Raw genomic sequence first — 25,047 nt, forward strand, 5'->3', positions numbered from 1 at the left:
CTTCTTTGTCTCTAGTGTCCATTAACCTGTCCTGTACCAGTACCATGTTGTTTTGGTTACTATAACCTTGCAGTATAGTTTGAAGTCTGATAATGTGATGCCTCCAGCTTTGTTCTTTTTGCTTAGGTTTGCTTTGACTTTCTGGCTCTCTTTTGATTCCATAAGAATTTTAGGATTGTTTTTTCTAATTCTGTGAAAAATGATGTTGGTAGTTTGGTAAGGATTGCATTGAATCTGTAGATTATTTTGAGTTGTATGGTCATTTTAATAATGTTGATTCTTCTAGTCCATGAGCATGGGATGTCTTCCATTTGTTTGTGTCCTCTACAAATTCTTTAATCAGCGTTTTGTAGTTGTCTTTGTAAAGCTGTTTTACCTCCTGGCTTAAATATATTCCAAGGTATTTATTTTTCCTCTACTTCCTCTGCTTTCTCATTTTCTCTTTAACTCACTTTAGCCCTCTCCAAGCATGTGTTCTCAGCACTCCACCAAAACAGTACTTCTGGTGGTTACCAATTTCCTATCTTTTGGTGCATGTGATGGTTACTTTTCTATCCGCATCTTACTGTATTTCTTAGAAATAGTAAATATAATTGACCCCTCCCTTCATCTTAGAATAACATTCTCCTCTTGGCTTTCATAACATTACATTTTTTTTTTCTTTTCACCCTACTTCCTTAGTCTCCTTTGACTGGTTCTTCTTTCCTTTCTCTACCTCTAATGTTGGAGTGGCATATAAATATATATATTTTTCAGTATCCCAAACTTGCTCTCCAAAACTCAACATAAATGTCCCATAGTTTTTTTAAGTCTTAGTAACAGATGATACTATTATGCTGAAAACATAAAAGTTCACTTTGATTTCTTAATTTTTTTCACCACACCCACTCCCAATCAAATACCTTCTCCCAGTGTCAGTCTATGAATCGGGTCTTCTTTCTCTTATGTTCTTAAAAAATTTCAATGGCTTTAGAGGATACAGATGGTTTTTGGTTATATTATATGGCATCTTTGGTTAAATATATCCCTAGTTTTTTGTTTTTGTCCTTTTTTTTTGGCAGCTACTGTAAATGGAATAGAGTTTTAGAGGTTTTTTTTCTTATTGCACTCTCCACAGATTATTTTATTTTATTTTATGTACTATATAATTTTTTTTTAATTTTCAAATTTTTATTTTAAAGATGTGGGTACAATTCAGGGTTAGGTATTCAAATATTCATTATGCAGGTATTCTTGTTGATGAGTTATGCCCCTCCCCGACAGTTTCCCTCAGCTGCCAATCCCATCACTCCCACCCCCCACAGTTTCCCACTATGACCAATCCCTTTTTTATACTATTATGATTATTGTTCAAGGTCCGATTATGAGTGAGAATGTATGATACTCTGTTCTTTGTTTCTGTGATAGATCACTGAGGATGATAGACTCTAAATCCATCCAAGTTGCTGCAAAGTTCATATGTTTGTTCTTTGTGACTGCATAATGGAATAGAGTTTTTTATTTATCTCCTTGGTCACTACTGTGTATAGCAGTGCTACTGATTTGTGTATGTTCATTCTATGTCCCCAAACTTTACTGAATTTATTTATAAGGTCCAGAAGTCTTAGAGGAGTTTTTTGGATATTCTAGATACAAGATCATATTATTGCATACAGAGATAGTTTGATTTCTTCTTTTCCAATTTGGATAAACTTTCTTTTTCTTTCCTGATTGCTCTGACTAGGACTTCCAGAACTATGTTGAATAGGAGTGGTGAAAGCGGGCATCTTTGCCTCATTCCAGTTCTGAGGGGGAATGCTTTCAATTTTTCCCCATTCAGGATAAAGTTTGCTGTGGGTTTGTTGTATGTGACTTTTATTATTTTGAGGAATGTACCTTCTATGCCTATTTTGTATAGGGTTTTTATCATAAAGTAATGATTCTATCAAAAGTCTTTCCACATCTATTGAAATGAGTATGATTTTGTTTTTATTTTTTTATGTGGTTGATCACATTTATTGATTTGTATATGTTGAACCATCCTTGCATCCCTGAGGTAAAACTCCCTTGATTATGGTGGATTTTTGTTTCTTTTTTCTTTTTTTAATATGCTGTTGGATTTGATTTGTTAGTATTTTGTTGAGGATTTTTACATCTATGTCAATCATGGATATTGATCTGTAGTTTTCTTTTTGTCGTTGTTGTGTCTTTTCCTGCTTTGGTATTAGGATAATACTGGCTTTGTAGAATGAGTTAGGAAGAATTACTTCCTTTTGAACTAATAGAATAGCTTCAGTTGGATTGGTACCAGTTCTTCAAAAGTCTGGTAGAATGTGACTGTGAGTCTGTCAGGTCCTGGCCTTTTTTTTTTCTTTGATACTTTTAATTACTGATTCAATCTTGCTACTCATTATTGGTCTGTTCAGGGTTCCTGTTTCTTCTTGATTCAAGGTTGGGGGATTGTATATTTCCAAGAATTTATCCATTTTCTCTAGATTATCTAGTTTGCTTGGTGTAGATGTGTTTGTAATATTCTCAGATGCTCTTTTGTATTTCTGTAGTATCAGTTGTAATGTCTCCATTTTCATTTCTGATTGAGCTAATTTTAAACTTCTCTATTCTTTTCTTAATTAATCAGGCTAACAGTCTATCAATTTTGTTTATCTTTTCAAAGAGCCATCTTTTTGTTTTGTTGATCCTTTATTTTATTTTTTCATTTTCAATTTCATTTAGTTTTGCTCTGATCTTTGTTATTTCTTTCTATCTGCTGGGCTTGGTTTGTTTCTGTTTTGCTAGTTCTTTGAGGTTTGACATTAGGTTATCAATAGATTATCTCTCAGTCTTTTTAATGTAGGTCTTAAGTTCTGTGAATTTCCTCTGAGAGCATAGCTTTGGCGGTATCCCAGAGGTTTTGCTAACTTGTGTCATTGTCATTCATTTTGAGGAATTTTTAAATTTCCATCTTGATTTCATTGTTGACTAAAGGACATTAGGGAGCTGATTGTTTATTTTTCATGTATTTGATTTTGAGAAATTTTCTTGGAGTTGATTTCTAGTTTTATTCCATTGTGATCTGAGAAGGTGCTTGATATGACTTCATTTTTAAAAAATTTATTAAGATTTGGTTTATGGTCTATCATATGGGCTATCTTGGAATATGTTCCAAGTACTGATGAGAAAAATATCTTTTCTTTAGTTTTGGGGTAAAATGTTCAGTAGATGTCTGTAAGGTCCATTTGTCCTAGGGTCCAGTTTAACTCCTATGTTTTTTTGTTGACGTTCTGCTTTGATGATGTCTAATTGTTAAAGTCTGCCATTATTATTGTATTGCTGTCTGTCTCTTTCCTTAAGTCTAGTTGAATTTGTATTGTGAAACTGGAAACTCTGGTATTAGGTCCATATATATTTTAAATTGTCATATTTTCTTATTGGGTTGATCTCTTTATCATAATATAATAAACTTCTTTGTCTTTTTTCACTGTTGTTAATTTAAAGTCTGTTTTATCTGATATGAGAATGGCTACTCCTGCTCATTTTGGTTTCTGTTTGCATGAAATATTTTTTCCATTATTTTACCTTTAGTCTCTAGGGGGTTTATGTAAGTGGGTCTCTTGAAGGCAGCAGATATTTGGGTTGCATTTTTAAAAAATTTAATCTGCCATTCCAGATCTTTTAAGTGGGGTGTTAAGATCATTTACATTCAGGGTTAGTAATAATATGCAAGGTACTGTTCCATTCATCATGTTGGTTGTTACCTGGTTGCTTTTTAATCTTTCTATTGTGTTGGTGTTCTGTAAACCCAGTAAGCTTTGATTTCCATTGTTTTTCTACTGGTGTATTTCTACCTTTTGTTTCAATATTTAAAACTCCTTTGAGTATTTCTTGTAGAGCCAGGCTAGTGGTGTCAAATTCCCTCAGCTTTTGCTCATCTGAGAAAGACTTTACTTCACCTTCATTTATGAAACTTAGTTTTGTGGGTTACAAATCCTTGGCTGATAGTTACTATATTTGAGGATATTGAAGGATGGGACCCCAATCCCTTTTGGCTTTTGGATTTCTGCTGAGAAGTCTGCTGTTAGTCTAATAGGTTTACCTTTATAAGTTACTTGATGCTTTTGTGTCACTGCTCTTAACATTCTTTCCTTCATGTTAGCTTTGCATAACCTGATGACTATATACCTTAGGGATGATTTTTTTTTTTTTTTTGAGTTGGAGTCTCACTCGGTCGCCCAGACTGGGGTGCAGTGGCTGCTCCTGGCCACCATAGTCTTGCCTGCTGGGCTCCGGCGATCCTTCTGCCTCAGCCTTCCGAGTAGCCGGAATTACAGGCATGTGCTACCACGCCTGGCTGATTTTTTTATTTATTGTAGAGATGAGGTCTTGCTGCCCAGGCGGATCTCGAACCTGCAGGCTCAGGCAATCCACTCACCTCAGCCTCCCAAAGGCATGAGATTACAGGCTGAGCCACCAAACCCGGCCGGGATGATCTTTTTGCAGTGAATCTTCTGGGGGTTATTTGGGCTTCTTGTATCCAGATGTCTAAATCTCTAGCAAGGCCAGGGAAGTTTTCCTCAATTATTTCCTCTAATAGATTTCCCAAACCTGTTACTTTCACCCCTTCCTCAATAACACCTTTGATTCATAGGAAAAGGTAGAAAGGGTATCAACAAGTGCACTCATACTGAGCTCCCTTGAGAGAGGCAAATGTCTGCAGTGGTAGGTGTGGGGGTGGAGAAGTCCTCTTTGCCATGACCTTTGATGAGCACCCAGGCTTCTAGATTGCTGGGGCAGAACCACTGCCTTTTGCCACTGAGCCCAGCACTGTGTCTACATCTCTGCTAAAGGAAACTCCTCTCAGACTGGGAGATCTGTGACACAGAGATGCCTATACTCTAGCTTTATTTATTTATCCATCCCAAGAGGTGCTTCTTTGATGTGGTGCACTCCCTCTTCCCCCAGGACTGGCAATCTGTGAGGGCCCAATGTCTGTGAGTCCTACGGTTCTTTTGGGCCCAGCTACCCTATGGGCTGCCACAATTTGGACTAGTGCTGGGGAGTGCCTGCAAGGGATCTGTTGGGGGGAAGGCACAGGTGTTGAGTCTGAGGAGAATTGGTCACCACCATCTCTGGAGGACCCTCTGGAGAAGCTCTCCTATGCCTCAGACTGTGGACTAGTCTGCAAGATGTGCAGTGACATGAGATTTGCTGTAATCTCCTGAAGGACGGGAAATAATGTTTGGTAGAGTTAAAGTGGGCTGACTCATTCTCTGAGTTCACAGTGACGGGTGCAAGAACCAGCTCTAATGAGGTTGGCAGGAGAATGATATAAACCCTGTAGGGTTTCTTTGGCTGTAAATAGCCTTGATGTCGTGAGTTTTTCAATTGCCAACTATTGCAGTGCTGTGCTGGGTACATGCACAGGCTCAAGGCATCCCTAGTGGCCAGGTTGGCTTGGACAGTGATGTTAGCAGAGGACTGGGATCAGAACTTCCCCAAAGCTGAGGTAGTATATCAGCTGTGCCAGTTGACCCCAGAGTAGGAGGTGGTGCTACCAGGAGGGCTGTGGGCTTTCTGCTTGACCTATATTGCCCCAAGGAGGTACACAGGTAACCTACGCAATGGCTAGGGCTGTGGGGACTCCCCCCCCCCCCCACTCCATGTCTGGAGGCTTCTCATAGTTTATGCAGTGATCTGGATGAGTTTGCCTAGTTCCAACCCAGGCTGATTGAGTTTTTTCTTCTTTTCACACTGTGAGTGCTGTTGGTTCTCTGATGAACCATGGAGCCTGGTCTTGTTCCTCTGAGTGCAGAGGCACTCTCTGTATTTTGATTCAGAATGGGAGAGGCTTACACTAGCTGCTTCTCACCATCTTGCTCCTCCCCCACCATCTTCTTTACTTCTCATCACTTCCATTTCCACTGGCAAGTCTTTCTTTTCATCCTTTTCCTTTTTTAGAATCATCTCCCCAAAGGATAACTTTCAAGTCACATAAAATAAAACAAAAATGCTTATAGTTCCTAAAATTTTATATGTAAGTACATCAACATAAAATCAAATTTCTTGTAAGGGAAATATCAAATTGCGGCTTATTCTAGTACCAACAGATGGGTCACAAAATGGTTTATAAACTTTTTTTTTTTAATTTTAAAGATGTGGGGTACAATTCAGGTAAACTCTTAAACATTAAAAAAAAAAAGGTGGGCATTAAGAGGTTAATGTTACCAGTACTACTGAAAATGCATTTGACACATCATCAATTCAGTTTTATTCAGTGGTTATGGAGCTTGTGTCGTATACAAAGTTGTGTGCTGTAAATCTGGAGAAAAATAACAGTTACTTAAGGAGTTCACTGCCAAGGAGGGGAGACAGACATACATGTAAATAAATATGGTGGTAAAATAATTACAACAGCATCTGAGAAGGTATGATTGACTGGAATAAGGAAGCAGCTGTGGCCATCACCCTATTGCTCAAGCTGAAGACATAGATGCTTTCCTTCGTTCCTCTTTTTCTTGCCCTTCCCTCTATCCATTCCCATTTCAAAATACGTTGATTCTACTCCAGGAATTATCATACTTTTTATGTAAGAGACAGAGAGTAAACATTTTAGACTTCACAGACTACATATAGTTTCTGTCACATATCATTTCTCTCCCTTCCCTTCATCTTCTCCTTTCTCTTCCTCTTCTACTTCCCCTTTCTTCCTTTTACTTCTTTCTCCTTCACCTCTTCCTCCATCTTCTTATAACCCTTTAAGAAGGTAAAAGCCATTCTTAGCTATTGGAGCCATACAAACATAGGACAAGTGCAGATTTAGCCTTCAGAACCATAATTTGCCAGTCACTGTTCTACTCCAAAACCTGTTTCCAAACCCAACCATTTTTCTCCTCAAATACTATCCTACTTGAAATGGCCATTGTCTCTTTCCTGCAACTATTTGGTTTTTGCTTCTGCTCTTGCCCCTACCCCCAACCTAGAGCTCCACAAAGTAACCCAGCAATCTTTTTTATTTTTTTGAGTTGGAATCTCACTCTGTTGCTCAGACTGGAGTGCAGTGGCCACTCTGGCCACCGCAGCCTTGACCCGCTGGGATCCCGCAATCCTTCCGCCTCAGCCTTCCACGTAGCTGGAACTATAGGTGCGCGCTACCACGCCCAGCTAATTTTTTGATTTATTGTAGAGATGAGGTCTCGCCTGCCCAGGCGGGTCTCGAACCCGCGGGCTCAGGCAATCCACTCACCTCAGCCTCCCAAAGGTGCGGGATTACAGGCTGAGCCACCGAGCCCGGCACCCAAAAATCTTTTAAATGAGACATGTCACAGGTCACATCAAGGAGGACTTCCCAGATGAACCTACACAAATAATGTGCTACAATGTTTTTGTTATACTTAAAGAACTGAAGATTATTTTTTTTTGAGGGATAAGAGGGAGGGAAAAGAGGTGGTACTTCTAGAAAGGCAGGATAGTTCTGACTTCTCTAGTTTTATTTTAAATGAATGTTATTACTTTGCTAACATGGATAGCTAAAAATCAGAAGAGAATCTGGAACTTTCGTTTTAAATAACCCAGTAACTATTTAAGCTTAGAAGAAGTAAGGAAGGAAGAGGAGAAAAGGAAGAGGAAATGGGTAGGGAAGAAGGCAGAGGGAGGAAGAGGAATGTATACACTGTCATCTAAAGTGGGACACTGTTCACCGTTTACATTTTCTTCGTTGATCTCTCTTTGAGATGTCCTGGGTCTTCACTTGTCTGGTCTTGCCTGTGCTGAATGTTTTCTATGTTATTAAAAAGGTTTGGTGTGAAAGTCGCTATTCCTGTGTGAATAGGTTTGTGTAAAAAGGTTTGATGTAAAAAGGTTTGGTGTGAAACCTGTGTAAAAAGGTTTGGTGTGAAAGTCGCTATTGGCTGCTCAAGGACTTCTGGGTGTGATGCATCTTTTCTTACCCTTGGTACCACCTTTTCTGCAGAGTTCTCCTCTCCCTCTGTTTCACTCATTCCCTCTTCTTTTAGTAAAGTCCAACATGATTGTGTCTTTTCTCTGGTATCCCTAATTCTTCCACAGCTATAGTTTTGAGCCACACAGCTCAGTATTTTACCAACCCAGCTTCTTAAAGGAAGCAAATAATTTGTTGCAAAATGAACCATAGGTTCAATTACACGTGTCAGTATGCATTAGGCACATATTGTTGAGATATTTTCAAGAGTTCTTCTTTTAAATAGTACTTTTCCCCCTAAAAAGATGAAAATGCCTTTGCATCTATTGCCTCTTTGTTCCCATAGAGTTAGGTTTATTTGTTTTATTTTTTTCAACTTAAGGACTGAGATCGGGTATTAGTATCCCTGCTTTACATCTGGTGAAACTGAAGCATGAGCAGGAAAACAGTCTCCCCAAGGACGCCCTTGTGAGCTCCAGTCAGGCCTGGGTCTCCCAGGTCTGAGGTCAGAGCTGTACTTTTCTCTGGGTCTTACTGAGGACAGTTAGAAACTGAAACAATTTCTAAGCTCTGCTCCAGATTATTTTTCAGTCAAGGTAATTTGTACCTATTTTGAATATATCAGCCCTTTTACAACAATTCCAAATATACTTGTCTAAACCAGTGTTTCTCAAACTTGAGCCATGTGCAAATATCCTTTAAAGGAAGGGTTCTCATGAAGTCTGACTGGAGACAAATTATTTTTATTCACAATATAACTTGAGTATTTACAAACAGAAAATTGGAGGTTTTTTCCATTTATCTACAATGATATAAACTTTATGCTTGTGCTACATCAAAGAAGCAAGCCAAAATTACAGGTTAAAGTCAAGCGTAACCATATTACTGAAAACTTTAGCTGATTGACACTATTAATGTGAGAGAAGATGTTCTTTTAGGAAACATAATGAACTCATCAACAAGAACATGTTCTGGCTGCAGGCAGGTTCTTTCAAGATTGACATGTCCGGGCTGCCCAGTGATCCCACCAATCCTCTGCCACTTTTATCCTGTTGTCATGAAACCTCCATCCACCCAGGACCCTGTGATGCCACTGGAAGAAAGCACATAACTGACATATAGATGTCTGTCTTGCTTTTTTTAAATTAGCATACTACACATAAATCACTACCTCTTGGCACAGACACAAACACAGACACCAAAATTCAATGGCAGTGTTCAGTTATAAAGAGGTCCCTCAGACAATTTAGAGAATCTCTTGCTAATTTTAATAAATGTCAACACAAGATTTCTTTTTAATTCTCACAAGAACTCACGGTTAAAGGACTCCAGTTGGAGAAGCCCTGCCCCAAACATTTTGCTTTAAGGCCAGGAGAAGCACTCTGAGTTTTCATGTCCAGCCTTGAACTGAGCAGCTACCCACTAGGGTGATTTAAGAGTGACTTGACCCAAGGATCTCTCCACTGCCAGGTGTTTCAAGTGTTTGAATGACTCAGTCTGTTTAGATGGAAAGATCGAAGGAGCCAGTTTAAATGAAAATGTATTATCTGTGAAAAATAGCAACATTGAGTTCTCTAGCAGACAATAATATATTAGAAATATTATTATGCATGAAACAAAACTTAGGGTGACGAACACAGGATAGGTGATGTTATCCACATAAATCAGCGTGTAATCAGGTGCCTAATAGAGTCAGGAGTCTAGAGAGGTAAGCACATACACCCCATCCGTGGTACTTAGATCCAGTTGGTAATACAGAACACATGGAGTAAGAAGGGAACATTCTGGGACATAGCAGGGGGAGAAACTTAGAAACAAGACCGCGACAATAGCAACCAGCCCCAGGCCATCTTGGTTTGGGGCCAGCAGAAAAGCAAAGCTGCCTGGATGGAAGAGGCCAGGGTGAAGAAAACAAGCCTTTCCCACATAATGAACTTTCTAGGCAGTCTTGAGACCCTTGCTCATTTAAAGCATATATATATAACTTTCAGAACATGCCTTTTCCCCTGAGCGCTTTCCTTGATCTCTTCTGCGCCCTCCACTGTGGGAGCAGGGGAGAGGAATGGATGCCACCTCTCCACCTCCATCACATCTTCCGTCGCTCTGTGGCTGTGGACACAATCCCTAGCTCTGGAGCTCTTGGACACTTCCTCAAATAACAAAGCCTAGTTTAATAATTAAAGTTGTTGCTCTCATTTTGCTGCTGTGTACCTTTCTGGTTTGCTATTGTTCATGTTCAGTGTGTGCTTATCCATTGGGCATGTAATTAACTTTCCACTTTCCCCTTCCAGTTCATAGCTTACAAGTGTCAAGCTTACTGTTGTAAACATGGTGACGAGAGGTCACCTTGCTGGGTTTACCGGTGGGAAGATGATGGCTTAAGAGTTTCCCCAAGGAAAATGAAATAAACACGTGTTGGGAGTCCCTGAATGCAAAATGTGTGCGTGACCTTGTCATGGCCACGCCCTCCAGGAGGCATGCCGATCACCTCCACGCAGAGAGGAACCAAGAGACTTGCCAACTTCACATCGAGTGTGGAGATCTGTGTGAGCCCCTGGGTTGTGAACTCCAAGCCGTGTGTCATTATCTCTCTCTGCAGTGCCCCTCATGGGAGTCCTCTTCAGTGATCTTTGTCTCTCGGAAGCTGAGAATAACAAGGCAATGCACCGTGAAGGCTAAGGGCACTTCTGGCTCTGGGTGACTCTAATTCCCCCTGTGGTGTCCCTTGTTACCTCCCTCTCCTGAGTGCTCACCCTCTATTGCTGCCTTCCTTCTGCCCTAACCTTTCCTTTCTTCTTTCTTTCTTTCTTTCCTTCCTTCCTTTTCTCTTTCTCTCCCCCTTCCCCCATACCCTGTTTCGCTCTTTCTCCAGAAAGTAGTGGGCAGGCCAGGAGTCATGGTTAGAATTGATGGAGGAGAATGATTCCAGTTCTTTTCCCTCGCTCAAAGTCCTAATTCTGCATGGAGGCATGCTCAGGCTAACAGTGGTGCACAGACCACCAGCTGTGCTTGGAGTGGTCCAGCCAAATATCATCTTAAGTCCAGGCTGAGTCTCAGGAGGCGCTTGGAAGGGCCTGGTTCCCTGTTCCATCCGGGGTCAGCCCCATACTCCCTGGAGCTCAGGGAGGAGGGCTCTTAGCTAAAGGACAAAGGACGAGCTGCTCCCTCTATTTTCAAAGACACTATTTCCCAATCTGAATGTACCTCACTGAATTCTGTTACTGTCAGTAGAGGGGAAAGACAAAAAACACCGTTCAACAGTTAATGCTTGAGAAAACCTCTGGGATATGTGGCGTGTGCAGACCCATGCAGTCCTTCATGCTGCCTCTGCTTGGGTGTTTCTTTGCCAAAGTGATAGGTAGAGAGGGGGAAATTCAGCCTTGATTTTTGTTTGCAGCTTGGTACAAATGATGGGGGAAACTTTAAATCATTCATCTTCTGAGTTCTGGGACTCATCAGGGGATTTTGTTTGTACAATGCCTTTCTGACCTCCATCTTCTCAGAGAAGTAAAAACTGTGCTATATTTGTAAACAAGGTGCTTTTAGTAAGTGGAAATTTTTACAAACATATCATCTACTTAATCAGAATAACACTCTTATGTAAGACAAGTACGCCAACAGGCTAACATGCAAAATTCTGTGTGATTAATATGCACTTGAAAGTTGTTACAATGTAAGTGTAATTCAGAGTTTGTGGGGTCTCTTAAAATTACTTTGTAGCCGGGCTCGGTGGCTCAGCCTGTAATCCCGTGCCTTTGGGAGGCTGAGGTGAGTGAATTGCCTGAGCCCGCGGGTTCGAGACCCGCCTGGGCAGCGAGACCTCATCTCTATAATAAATCAAAAAATCAGCCAGGCATGGTAGCACATCCTGTAATTCCGGCTACTTGGAAGACTGAGGCGGAAGGATCGCCGGAACCCAGCAGGTCGAGGCTGTGGTGGCCCGGAGCGGCCACTGCACTCCAGTCTGGGCGACAAAGTGAGACTCCAACTCAAAAAAAAAAAAAAAAAAATTACTTTGTAATTTAATGTGAAGCCACATAAGTCAGAGTTGAAGGATATTTCTTTGCATTTTAATATACCCTTTGTCAAAGTAAACCAATCACTATTCCAGAAAGTTTCCTTTTTAAAAAATATAAATTGCATTGCCTTGGAACACAGAAAGAGATGAGGAAAATGTGACAATTAAGCATTTGAAATATGATAATTTAAAGTGCTTGCAGCATGTTTTGCCATGCTGAGTAAATTTTTTTTGTTGTTCCTGGTAACTGAAAAAGTAAAAAACACTGTACTGAGCTTACTAGTAAAGAAAATTTAACCCATGTGGTACGCTGCTGTTATAGAGGTAGTTTGTATAGTTTATAAACATGCATTCACCAGTAATTTTTCTTTTTTCTGTTCTCTTCTGTTGCCTTTTGTTTCTTGCAAAGTTGCTTGTGTGCTATCCCCCCACCCATACTTTGAATTTTCAATTGAAAATTTCTCTTGGATGTCATTATATATATATGTGTGTGTGTGTGTGTGTGAGTATACACACACACACACACACACACACACACACACACATATATGTATAATGTGTTTTCCTTGAGTAAAAAGCCCTGGAAACTCAAAACTGTGTAAACATATAGCACACATACATGCTAATAATTGATGCATGTAAGTTCTTGTTATTGTTATGAAGTATTGCTAGTCTGCCTTACTAGCTATTCATTTTTGCTAAGGCACAATAATATATGTTGACTAGATGTTACTACTATATTTTATGAGTTCTTTTTTTTTTTTTGAGTTGAAATCTCACTCTGTCGCCCAGACTGGAGTGCAGTGGCCGCTCCTGGCCACCACAGCCTCGACCTCCGGCGATCCTTCCACCTCGGCCTACCAAGTAGCTGGAATTACAGGCACGCGCTACCATGCCCAGCTGATTTTTTATTTTATTTTATTGTAGAGATGAGGTCTCGCCAAGTGCCCAGGCAGGTCTCGAACCTGCGGGCTCAGGCAATCCACTCACCTCAGCCTCCCAAAGGCGCGGGATTACAGGCTGAGCCACTGAGCCCGGCTTTATTTTATGAGTTCTTAATTGCCAATGATAGAATCTACTCTAACTAGTTTAAGTGGAAAATAATTTAGTAAATGGGATAAATAGCTCCAAGAACCACTGGGAGGACAAAATTATAGAACTAAGCTGGGTTTCCAGGAATGGTTCCCAAAACAGAATTTCAGAACTGGGGCTGCTGCTACCACCTCACTGAGTGTAGAGGCTACACAGCCAGGAAGTCACCACTGTGATGTAGCCTCTGGATTCTGAGCAACCACCACTGCTGTGATCCAGGCCAATAAAACACATGCCACACACCCTGCCTGTCTCCCATGTGACTCCTGATCAAAGTCTGGCATAAGTGCATCTGAATGGCAGAAACAATATCGCATCAGGAACTCTAGCTGCAGGAGCAAGACTGGGAAGACCAAGAGAGGTTTGAACTGAACTCAGACATCACAAGGCAGTTGGAATAAGTGTTGAGACAGCCCATCTTCAGAATTCACTCCAGTTAATAGCCTTGGCACGTCTAATCTGTTAATTTTGTGACATTGAGTTGCTTGGAAATGCTCTGTTGGAGGAGCTTGCAGAATACATGACCTCCCCATAAGGTATCAGGCAGCAAACTGGCTTTTTCATTGAAATGTTTTATATATGTGATGTTTTCTCTGAGTCTGTGGGTTCCCCAGAGAAGAGTCCACTCTTCTGCCTGGCAGAGACAGGGAACCCATCCAGCTGCTGGCATCTGGGGGCAGGGCAGAAGAGGGGGCCATCTCAGCATGCAGACTTTCTGCCTCACCCTTTGCTGTCCACTCTGCTGATATCTCTGAGCCTGAAACTTCTTTGGTATAATTTCCCTGGGAAAAAGTCTCCTGTCTCTAACTGGGCTAGAAATGGCCTGCCAAGGGTGGTGGTGGCCCTGTGTGGCCAGTTGTCCTGTGTACTTCTCTGTATGGACTTGTGCCCGGTCCGACTGCTCCAGCCTCACAACTGCAAACACTTGTGTGGATACCAGGTGCCTCCAAAGATAAAACCCAAATTGGATGGCTGCTTCTCCATTCTCTTCCTCTGGAGGTACTTGGGGAATCACCCCTGCCTTCATGCTAAGCCAATGAGTGCTCCTCTGTCTTTTCTCGTCTCCAAAGCTTTTGAAAATTTATTCCCCACTGTTTTCTCCTCTCTTATTTCCTTAGTCCTTGTGGATTAATATCTTTTAAAAATTATTTTACTGTTCTCATGGTGGGTTTGCAGGAAGGAGAAGAGATGAGATGTATGCATGTGGTTAGTCTACCATCCTTAGCCATAAGTTCTTTGAATGTATTCTTCAGTATACTTATCATTATTATCAGTCCTGTACATTACCAATCTTGTATGTGCAAATACCCACATATGAATATTTCTTTAAATATGAGAATAAATATAGAACTTAAATAGAAGGATTTGAGAACAAAATATTTAAAGTTCTCACTTTCAAATTATAAAGTGCATTTTATAGTGAGGAGAGAGGGGAGTCCACATTTTGAGGATATTAGATATACCTGAAAATTCAGGACAATATATGCTAAGAAAAGCAAAGAAACGTGGTATTGCCCAAGAATCCATGTGAATGAAGAAGGGAGGCTTCTGGTGGGCTCTTAAGGCCAGAGGGGCTTCCTGGAGGATGTGGAAACTGAATTGGATGGAAGAGTGGGTAGGCGTCAGGGAAACAGCAGGATCTCTATCTCCAACTGGGATACTGTCAAGCATGGCTGATTGTCTTTCTCCCACCCAGTGGAGCTATGCAGCATGTAGCATTCAGGATCTGAGTAGCACAGAGTGGGCAGCCGTGATGCCAATGGCTTCAAAACCATGGCGTTTCCTTGGGGCTACTAGGACAGCCCATCAGACGTTAGCAGTTTCTTCAGTGCTCAAGAGGAAGTATTTAAAAAGCGCTATTTACTAGCAACCTGCTGGTTCACAGATGCTGTTTACTATTCCAATGTAATTCTGATTAAAGCAAGGAATTAAAATACAAAGATGGGTAGTTTATATTATGAATTTCATACTTGTACATCTCTATATTATAATTTCTTAATAGCAATAAACACCAGACTTTAGTTTTCAACAACATATGGAACTACTATTCTGGGATTCTTAATGTTTTTATAGCCTCTCATTGTTTTTGATACTTTGATTATTTTATAAGTCAGTCATCATCTCTGAGTCCTTAATTTAGGCAAAGCATTACGCCAACCCATGAGAGGGCTGTTCATATGTTCATTCAACAAGTGTTTGCTCAATGTCTGCCATGCTACCAAAATGAACAAGGAAACAGTTTTTTTCTCTCAAAGAGTCGGTGACTTGGTAGCAAAGTCACAGCACAGTTACAGAGTAACAGAGGGCGTAGGTACATAGAATGATTAACAACAATTATAAGTATAAAGGTAATAATAGTAATGGAATGACTCATTCGCTTCCAAATTCATCTTGTAGATGAAACGGCAGAGCATACACACACTTAGGTGAGACATATGGACACTTAGAAAATAAGACAAAAGTCCAAAGTGAAATAGTGCCAACCAAGCACATGAATGCTATCAGGGACCAGGCTGGTGTGAGGAATCCTGGCCGTGATGGAGGCCCTTGCCATGCTGTCCACAGTTGGGCTTATGATGGCTCAGAGCACTGTGTGCTGGGCTGAGTTTTGGGGAATGCCTCAAAGTGCCCAGTCAGGCAAGTGGGACATCGCAGGTGTAGCGTGAACCAGAAGACTCGGTGAATGGCACGCACTGTTCTGGGAGGTGTGTTTGCTCCATCAGAAGTCACAGGGAGCTAGATATCTAGAGCTACTTGACATAGAAGACCTAGAGGCACAAGGCAGAGCATCAGGTTCCAGGAACAGAGCAGAGTCTCTGTGGAATACTTGGAGGATAAGAGCAGCACTGAGTCAGGCTGCAGAAGAGGGATCTGGACATCCAGGCCTATGATCTAGTTGCTTGTATCCAGCCCAACTACACTTCTTGGGGATGTCTTGGCAGCAATAGCAAAATGAGAGCATGAGTCTGAATGGCCCTGCCTCTGCTGTCATTAGAGGAGCTCCACTTTTTAGTCTATTTAATATATGGGACTTTGACAGAATTTTTTTCCTTAAAGAATTCTAGCAATAAAAAAAATAAGTCTGCAAGTGGGATGGGGAAAGAAAAGAAGACAGGAGATAAGACCTATAATACTTCTAGAAAAAATACAAATTAAGCCTGAGCTAGATGATGTAATCTTTAGCAGGAATTTGGAGGCAACGAGAAGCAGAGTGTCACGTAGGTAAAGATATTTCTAGTAGAGGAGACAGTGTAGATAAAGATAAGAAGATATGATTGGATTTGTTCTGTGTGGAAAGTGAAAATTCATTGACTTTCCTTGGAAGCAGGAGTCTCATGGGTGGTGCTGTGGGTATGGTGAAGAGCCTGAATCTGCTCTAACTGGCGATCCAGTGTCTCAGAAAATGGAGGGGGGATGGTGGAGAGAGGGATGAATGCGTATGCTTCATAACTGCTATGTCAGTTATTCCTAGCACAGAGGGCTGGGATTAGCACATGGAGCCATCACATTGTTCTTGGCCTTGGTCCCTGCCAGAAACCCAGGATGCTGTCTCCAGTTTCCCTGCTTGCAACTATTCTGGCCACAATACATCAAGTAAAAACAAACAAACAAACAAGAAAACTTTGTTAGAAAAAATATTGATCAACATTATTATCTCTTGAGCAACAAGCAAATTATAATACTTGAGTGCTCCCACTGTACTTCATGAGTTTTCAGTTTTCTGCAAAAACATTCATGGCCCCTAGATGAGGAATCTTCAACTTGAGCTAGTCTATGAGCTACTGCCGTGTCTTTGGACCAAGTTCTTGGCACAGTCATGTCTGGCTGGCACAGTGGCGTTGCCCATGTGGTCCACACATATTGTTGGTGCATGTGTGTCCTAGGAATGATCCATTCACTGCCAGCGGGTTGGCAGCACTGAGAGAGAACAATAAACATCAGTTTTCCAGTAGGACAAGAGACAGTTAACAAGTTAGGAGTATACACTGTGGCACATAGAATTACAGAGAATCTGCAAGGAACATTATCATGGGAGTATGAGGAGCGGTCAAAAGTAAGAGTCCTGATTCTGGTGAAGCACAGCTTTCCCCAGCAATGTGGACCATTCTCCATTAGTCTGTCATGGCACATTGGGAAAGATGTTATGTTTTAAAATGCTAGAACAAGCCAGTAAAGAAGAATAATAAATACACATATTTTAAAAACAAATTTAGTGCCATTAGTGCATATTTAAAATATATATATATCTGGTGCCATTTCTGGCTTTTTCGTATCATTTTATTCTTCTAATTATTCTTCTAGACTAATCTCTTTTATGCCCTACTGTGTTTGGAAACTTTTTATCACTTAATATACCCCAAGAGCAGAATGTCTGCTTGGTTTCGTTTTTGTATTGTTTTGAAGTATATTAGATTGTTACAGTATCTTTATGTATTTGAGGTTTTTGTGTTTTTTTTGAGTTGAAGTCTCACTCTGTCGCCCAGACTGGAGGGCAGTGGCCGCTCCCGGCCACCGCAGCCTCGACCTGCTGGGTTCCGGCGATCCTTCCGCCTCAGTCTTCTGAGTAGCCGGAATTACAGGTGCGCACTACCACGCCCGGCTGATTTTTTCATTTATTGTAGAGATGAGGTCTCACTGCCCAGGCGGGTCTTGAACCCGCGGGCTCAGGCAATCCACTCACCTCAGCCTCCCAAAGGCGCGGGATTACAGGCTGAGCCACCGAGCCCGGCTTGAGGTTTGTTTTAATCAAATCAGGTATATTGGTTTAGCTTAGTAAAACTTCATCTAGCAAACTATATGATACAAACTATATGATATGAAACATTGTAAGTGCATTTAAAATCAATACTTGAAGCACTAAATTACGTTTTTATAGAATTCAGCAGTGAAGTCATGAGATCCTGGGTTTTTTGTTGACAGAAGACTCTTTATTACAGCTTTAGTCTCGTTCCTCATCATTATTTTGTTGAGCTTTTCTATTTCTTCATGGCTCAGTCTTCATAGGTTGTGTGTCCAGGAACGTAGCCACTTCCTCTAGGTTTTCCAGTTTGTTGGCATGTAGCTGTTCATAATATTCTCTAATGATTCTTTGTTATTTCTGAGGTCTTACTTGTTATGTCTCTTTTCATTTCAAATTTTTTATTTCTGTCTTCTCTCTTATTTTCTCAGTCTACCTAAAAGTTTGTCAATTTTGTTTATCTTCAATGAAACAACTTTTCATTTCATTGATTGTCCATGTTGTTTTTTAGTCTCAATTTCATGTATTTCTGCTCTGTTCTTTATTATTTCTTTCCTTCCACTAATTTTGGGTTTGACTGGTTCCTGCTTTTCTAGCTTCTTGAGGTGCATCATTAGGTGGCTTATTTGCAGTCTTTCTACATTTTTGACATAGGCATTTATTGTTGTAAACCTTCCTCTTAGTACCAATTTTGCTGTATCTCATAGATTTTGGTATGTTATATTATTTTCACTTGTTTTAAGAATTGTTTTTTTTTTTTTTTTTTTTTTGAGTTGAAGTCTCACTCTGTCGCCCAGACTAGAGCACAGTGGCATGCTCCCGGCCACTGCAGCCTTGACCTGCTGGGCTCTGGTGATCCTTCCGCTCAGCCCTCCAAGTAGCTGGAACTACAGGTGCATACTACCACACCCGGCTAATTTTTTGATTTATTTTAGAGATGATGTCTTGCCAAGTTGCCTAGGCGGTCTCGAACGCACGGGCTCAGGCAATCCACTCACCTTGGCCTCCCAAAGCGTGGGATTACAGGCTGAGCCACCGAGCCCGGCCTGTTTTAAGAAATTTTTAAATTTCCTTTTTAATTTCTTCATTGACCCACTGGTTGTTCAGAACCTTGTTGTTTAATTTCGATGTATTTGTGTATTGTCTGAGGTTCCTCTTGTTATTGAATTCTAGTTTTATTTCACTGTAGTCAGAAAAGATACTTGAAATGATTTCTATTTTTTAAAAAAGATTTTCAGACTTATTTTGTGGCCTAAGGTATGCCCTGGGGATATAAATTGGTATAGTCACTATGGAGAACAGTATGGAGGTTCCTCAAAAAACGAAACCATATAATCAAGAAGTTCTATGGGTGGATATATATCCAAAAGAAAGGAAATCAGTATATCAAAGAGATATCTGCACTCCCATGTTTATTGCAGCACTATTCACAGTAGCCAAAATATGGACTCAACCTAAGTGCCCATCATTCTGATAAATGTGTAAAGAAAATATGGTATATACACACAAAGGAATATTATTCAGCATAAAAAAAGAATGAAATCTTGTCATTTGTAGCAATATGGATGGAACTGGTGGTCATTATGTTAATTGAAATAAACTAGGCAGAGAAAGACAAATATCAAATGTGCTTACTCATATGTGGGAACTGAAAAAGTGGATCTTGTGAAAATAGAGGGTAGAGTGGTGGTTACCAAAGACTGAGAAGGGTGGAAGGGAAGGAAAGCAAAGGGAGGAAAAAAAGAACACAAATGTTGTTATTACCACTGAACTGTACACTAACAAAATGGTAAACGTGGTAAATTTTATATGTATATTTTACCTCAATGGAAAAAATATTTTAAAATAAGTTTTTAAACACATCTTGTTGAATAATTTTTAACATAATGGTATAGGTAGACTCATCATGTTGGAATTTTATTTATTATGCATAATAAGTAATCAAATGTTTATTAAGCAACAACTGAATATGCACCAGTATAATAACAGGTGTAAACACAAAAGAATTATGACACAACTCTTGCCTCAAGGAACTTCCAATCTATACTTGAAAAGGCAAGCAAAACATAAATGATGACTAGCAAATCCCAGATAGCCTATGACAAAAGTTGTGGAAAATTTGAGAGCTATAGAAGAGAGCAAAATATGACATGTTGTAATTAGAATGATCTTCATGGAGGAGATGGCACTCGACATAAATTTTATGGCCACAAGTACTACTTGCCTTCTTTCAGGAAAGAAGGCGTTTCTAGCAAATAGAAACAACACAAAGGGAGAGAGAGAAATACACATGGGAGTTAACCTAGACTCTGTAAATACTTTGTAGTCAAAAGCAATGCCAGTTAAGCATCTTATATAGTTTTATCATAGAGTTTTTATTTGATTCTCAAATATATGTGATAATCAAATATCTCAATAAATACTTGGCTTTAGCTGGGCTTGGTGGCTCAGCCTGTAATCCCGCGCCTTTGGGAGGCTAAGGTGAGTGGATTGCCTGAGCACGCGGGTTCGAGACCCGCCTGGGCAGCAAGACCTCATCTCTACAATAAATCAAAAAATCAGCTGGGTGTGGTAGTGCATGCCTGTAATTCCAGCTACTCGGCTGAGGCGGAAGGATTGCTGGAGCCCAGCAGTTCGAGGCTGCAGTGGCCAGGAGCGACCACTGCACTCCAGTCTGGGCAACAGAGTGAGACTCCAACTCAAAAAAAAAAAACACAAAACTTGGCTTTGATTATCAGACATTCTCAAATCAGGTCAATGATATTTATAACATATGCTGTGTAAATGTCTATGCCCAAAATTATGCTAGGCATTATAATATATAGAAGTGAAGAAGGACTCAGGCTCTTACACTTGAAGGATTTGTTGCCTTATTAATTTAAAAAAGTATGCACAAATAAAATGATGAAATGTGTCATCACATCAAGACCCCTCAAACAATCCGAGTTATAAAACTCCCTGTATCTGAATTGCCATGTGCAGGAGCTGTTCCTCCACACGCCCATGCCTCTGCTCCTACCCACTGGAGCGCCTTCCAGCACCCAAGTTACATTGATGTTGCTCTACTAACCAGATCCCAGCATTAGGCACTCGCCCCACCTACATATGTCTCTCATTGACTCTTTGTTTCTTTTCAAGGTCAGTGAACACATACTGTGGCCTTTCCCTAATTCCCACTTCCTCCTCCTGAGTCCTCTGCCTTTCAAGACTCATCATGTCGTTACTGCCACCTCTCAGCACTCTCGCACACAGAGCACTCTCTCTTGGCTTGTCCGCTTTCTCCCACTTCTTCTGACTCCTCTCAAGTTACTTCATGGAAAGAACACTAGCACCCTCATGTTCCTTCTCTGTTATCCTGGAAGCCTCCCATACAAATAATGCTGGTGATCTTCCAGCATTGAGGAAAGGAAAGGTACTATGTTTAAATGTGAAGAACAGAATGATGCTGAATCAGTGATGCCATCCTCTGAAGCATTTGAAAATATGCAGAGGTTCCTTTCTTTTGCTAGTGCTTTCTAGTGCTTTTTTCAAAATGTCTATTCAAGATAAAATGTTTAAAATATATTGGTTTGATGCATAAGTTCGTAGCGTTTGTTTTGGCATTTCAACACTGCTGTGTTGGAAGCTTATCGTCTGTCATTTATCATTTGGAGCGACAATGTTTTGCTTGTGAATATGCCTCACATTTTGCAGATTTAAAGAAAGTGCTATTTGTGGACTAAAAAAGATGGAGTGTCTAGTGGAAAAATGTGAACACTTCCGACATATTCTTGTTTGAGTTTAACAGAGTAGTAAAGGCAGTGGAGGCAGCTGGAAACATTTGTGCTGTGTATGGGGAGAATACCATCAGGGAAAACATGAAGAGAAAATGATATTGTCATTTCAAAGAGGACCACTTTGACCTGAGTAATTCTCCATGTTCAGAAAGATCATCCAGCCTTGATGAAGACTCTTTAAATGCTTTAATCTATGATGATCCACATCAGTCAGCCTGAGAACTGGCAAATGTGATGCACTGTGAGTAACATGAACCATCATGCGACATTTGCGTTCCCCAGGCAAGGGGAAAATGCTATGAATTTGTGCATCAGCCCAATAAAATTTTATTTGTTTATTGCAAAGACATTTTCTACTTTTTTGTTTTTCCTTGCAAATGTAACCCACTTAAACAATAAAATTGACTGAATAATCTTCAAACAAATGAACAACCTTCAAACAAATTTCTGAATGTAAAGCATTTATAAAATGATGTCTCACATAAGATATAGTTCAAAATGAACAGAATAAACAATATCTATTGTATCAATTGAAAGGAGAGAGATGGAGGGAGGTGACAGACAGACAAATAGTTAAGCTTGGGAAAACTTTTTGCACAGAAGGTAGAAGTTGAGCTAAACTCTAAATAGTAAACATTATCATGGTAGGGAGGAATTGAAAGTGTTTCTTTTTCTTTCTCTTTTTTTTTTTTGAGTTGGAGTCTCACTCCATTGCCCAGGCCAGAGTGGAGTGGCATGCTCACGGCCATCCCGGCGTGAACCTGCTGGGCTCCGGTGATCCTTCCGCCTCAACCTTCCAAGTAGCCAGAGCTACAGGCATGTGCTATCATGCCTGGCTAATTTTTTGATTTATTGTAGAGACGAGGTCTCACCATGTTGCCCAAGCTGATCTTGAACTCGCGGACTCAGGCAATCCTCTCGCCTCGGCCTCCCAAAGTACTGGGATTACAGACTTGAGCCACTGCGCCTGGCAAAAGAGTTTCTTAAGTTGGGAAAAGACTGTTGGCAAAGATGTATTTGGTTGAAACAGAGACTTCTATGGAGGAGAAAAGAAGCTATTGACAAATCAGGATTGGGCCAATTTGTAGGCGTTTTAAAATGTCACATTGAGGAGCTGTGTGGATTTTCTTTTATAAATCATCAAAAGCTATTGAAAGTTTTGAAGTATTGTAATGAATTTGACAAAGTAGTTTTTAAAAATCGCCTTCCCTGTTTATGTTTTAGACATTGGAAGGCAGAGAGACTAGACAGGTGACCATTTATGACCACATGCTTGTGAGATGCCAGGGACTTGGAACAATGTGGTGGGAATGTCTAATGAGGGGAACTAGGACAAATTCTTCAAAGGACGGGCAACAAACTCCTGGTGTTACAAAGGAGGTGGGAAAGACAAGAAGTCAGCAATGAGAGTGCGGTCTCACACTGGGTGACTGGGAGAATGAAGGGTAAACCTGTTAGCAGGAACAGGGAGGTCAGAAGAAAAATTGTTTGAATGGATGGGGTGAAAGAAAGAGATAAGTACACGAGGAGTTTGATGCTGTCAATAGATATTTAATATAAACCACATGTCATTTAAAATCATCTAGCAAGCCGGACTTGGTGGCTAAGCCTGTAATCCCGCGCTTTGGGAGGCTGAGGTGAGTGGATTGCCTGAGCCCGTGGGTTCGAGACCCGCCTGGGCAACTTGGTGAGACCTCATCTCTACAATAAATCAAAAAATCAGCCGGGCGTGGTAGTGCATGCCTTGTAATTCCGGCTACTCAGAAGGCTGAGGCGGAAGGATCGCCGGAGCCCAGCAGGTCGAGGCTGCGGTGGCCAGGAGCGGCCACTGCACTCCAGTCTGGGTGACAGAGTGAGACTCCAGCTCAAAAATAAATAAATAAATAAAATAAAAAAATAAAATAATCTAGCAGCCAAAAAACAAATGGTGAATCATGTTCAATAATGCTTTGTTTACTCCAATATATTCAAAATATCATTTCAACATATACTCAATAAAAGTGTAATAGTACGATAGTATACATTTTTAAAAATGTTTTTGAAACCTGGTGCCAATTTTACATTTATAGCTCATCCCTAAACTGAGATTACTAGATACATTACCAGTGCTCAGTAGCTGCCTGTGGTTGGTGGCTACCATAGTGGACAGTTCATTATTAGACAATTTAATAGAACTGACAAAGATTATTTAGCAAATTTCTTAATTAAGCTGGTGCTAAGACTCACTGTATTTTGAAAATTATAATTCTGCATATCCTTTTTCCTTCTCTATTTCTTTTGTGTATTTTAGCTATTTTAGGTTCAGGATGTTCTTTTAGCAGAACATTATTCTTTCCCAAAAGCTCCAGGATTTTTTAAAGAAATATCCAGGATATACTGTTTCATTGCTTTGAGTTGCTGCTGTCTCATTTAATTATGTTTGTCTTACAACTTTAATTAAACAAATCCATCTGAATACTTTTTCTTCCTCCATTGTCAGTCTTAAAATTTTTGATTATGAAATAATTTAGCAATGTGTCCTCAAAACCTAGAATAAATGACATTAAGTACTTTGGAAATGAGTACTGAGTTTTTCATGTTCCCTAGTCTGCATATGTGTGTGTATTTTTCCAGTGTTTAATATCTGACGTCAACTTGCTAGAGTTTTGTTCTTCAATGTATGCTAAAGAATGCAATACAAAAGGGAGCCTTTCTACTTCTACAGAAAACAAGCCAAGGACATTGTGTTCCATCTTTACAATGAAATGCAGATTTCCTATTAAAAGGCAAATCCATCATTTCAAAAGGTTGAACAGGATGGTGCACTTAAGAGATCCAGCTGCTTAAATTTAGGGTATTGAAAAACATTCAATAAATAAATGTTCCCTGGATCTCAAGCATTTTCATTTGATTATGTATTGGACAGATTTTTATTCAATCTAGATTTTTCCTTTTAGAATTCTGCCTTAAAATAGTTTGACAAGTGTTTTGAGCAAGTTGGACTCAACTATGATACTTCATTTACTTAAGTTATGTATTTGCTATTTAGAATACCCTTGTGTTTGCTAATATATCCTTAACTTTTGTACAAGAAATATTAATGCTTTGCATTTTCATGTTTATCCTTAGACTGTTCCCACTCCCAATCATTTTTGTATGTTTCTTCTTTTCTTTGGAGACCTTGTCTGCCAGGACAGCCATTTTGTTCTCTAAGCAGCTTCCTTCACCATTTCAGTCATCTGTTTCACATTGCTTTATTTTTGTGGCCAAATAGGATGCCCCCTTTTGCTATTCTTATGTGCTCTGACCAACTTTTTTTCTGGATAATTTAGGAGTAGGAAGTGGCAAAGGCAATGATATTCCCTGCAATACAACATGGCAGTCACACACTGGCTAGGAAACACAGAAGAGTTCTGCTCCATGCTGCTGAACCACAAATTCTCAAGGAAGTAGTCTATGTACTGTAGTAGCAAAATGATTTATGCCAAATATATTTGTATGGTGCATGTATTTCCCATGGACATTAAGAGTC

At 40.2% G+C, this 25,047-nt stretch overlaps 1 protein-coding gene across 2 annotated transcripts in view; it reads left to right on the top strand.

Annotated features, from left to right (window-relative positions):
• The window catches only part of DNM3 (dynamin 3), a 440,346-nt gene that overhangs the window by 247,521 nt on the left and 167,778 nt on the right, over positions 1-25,047 (top strand). The gene's annotated exons all lie outside the window — the stretch shown is intronic.

The sequence above is a fragment of the Carlito syrichta genome, unplaced genomic scaffold (genome assembly GCF_000164805.1).
Source record: "Carlito syrichta isolate Samal-C Ts95f unplaced genomic scaffold, Tarsius_syrichta-2.0.1 Scaffold313876, whole genome shotgun sequence".
Lineage (NCBI taxonomy): Eukaryota > Metazoa > Chordata > Mammalia > Primates > Tarsiidae > Carlito > Carlito syrichta.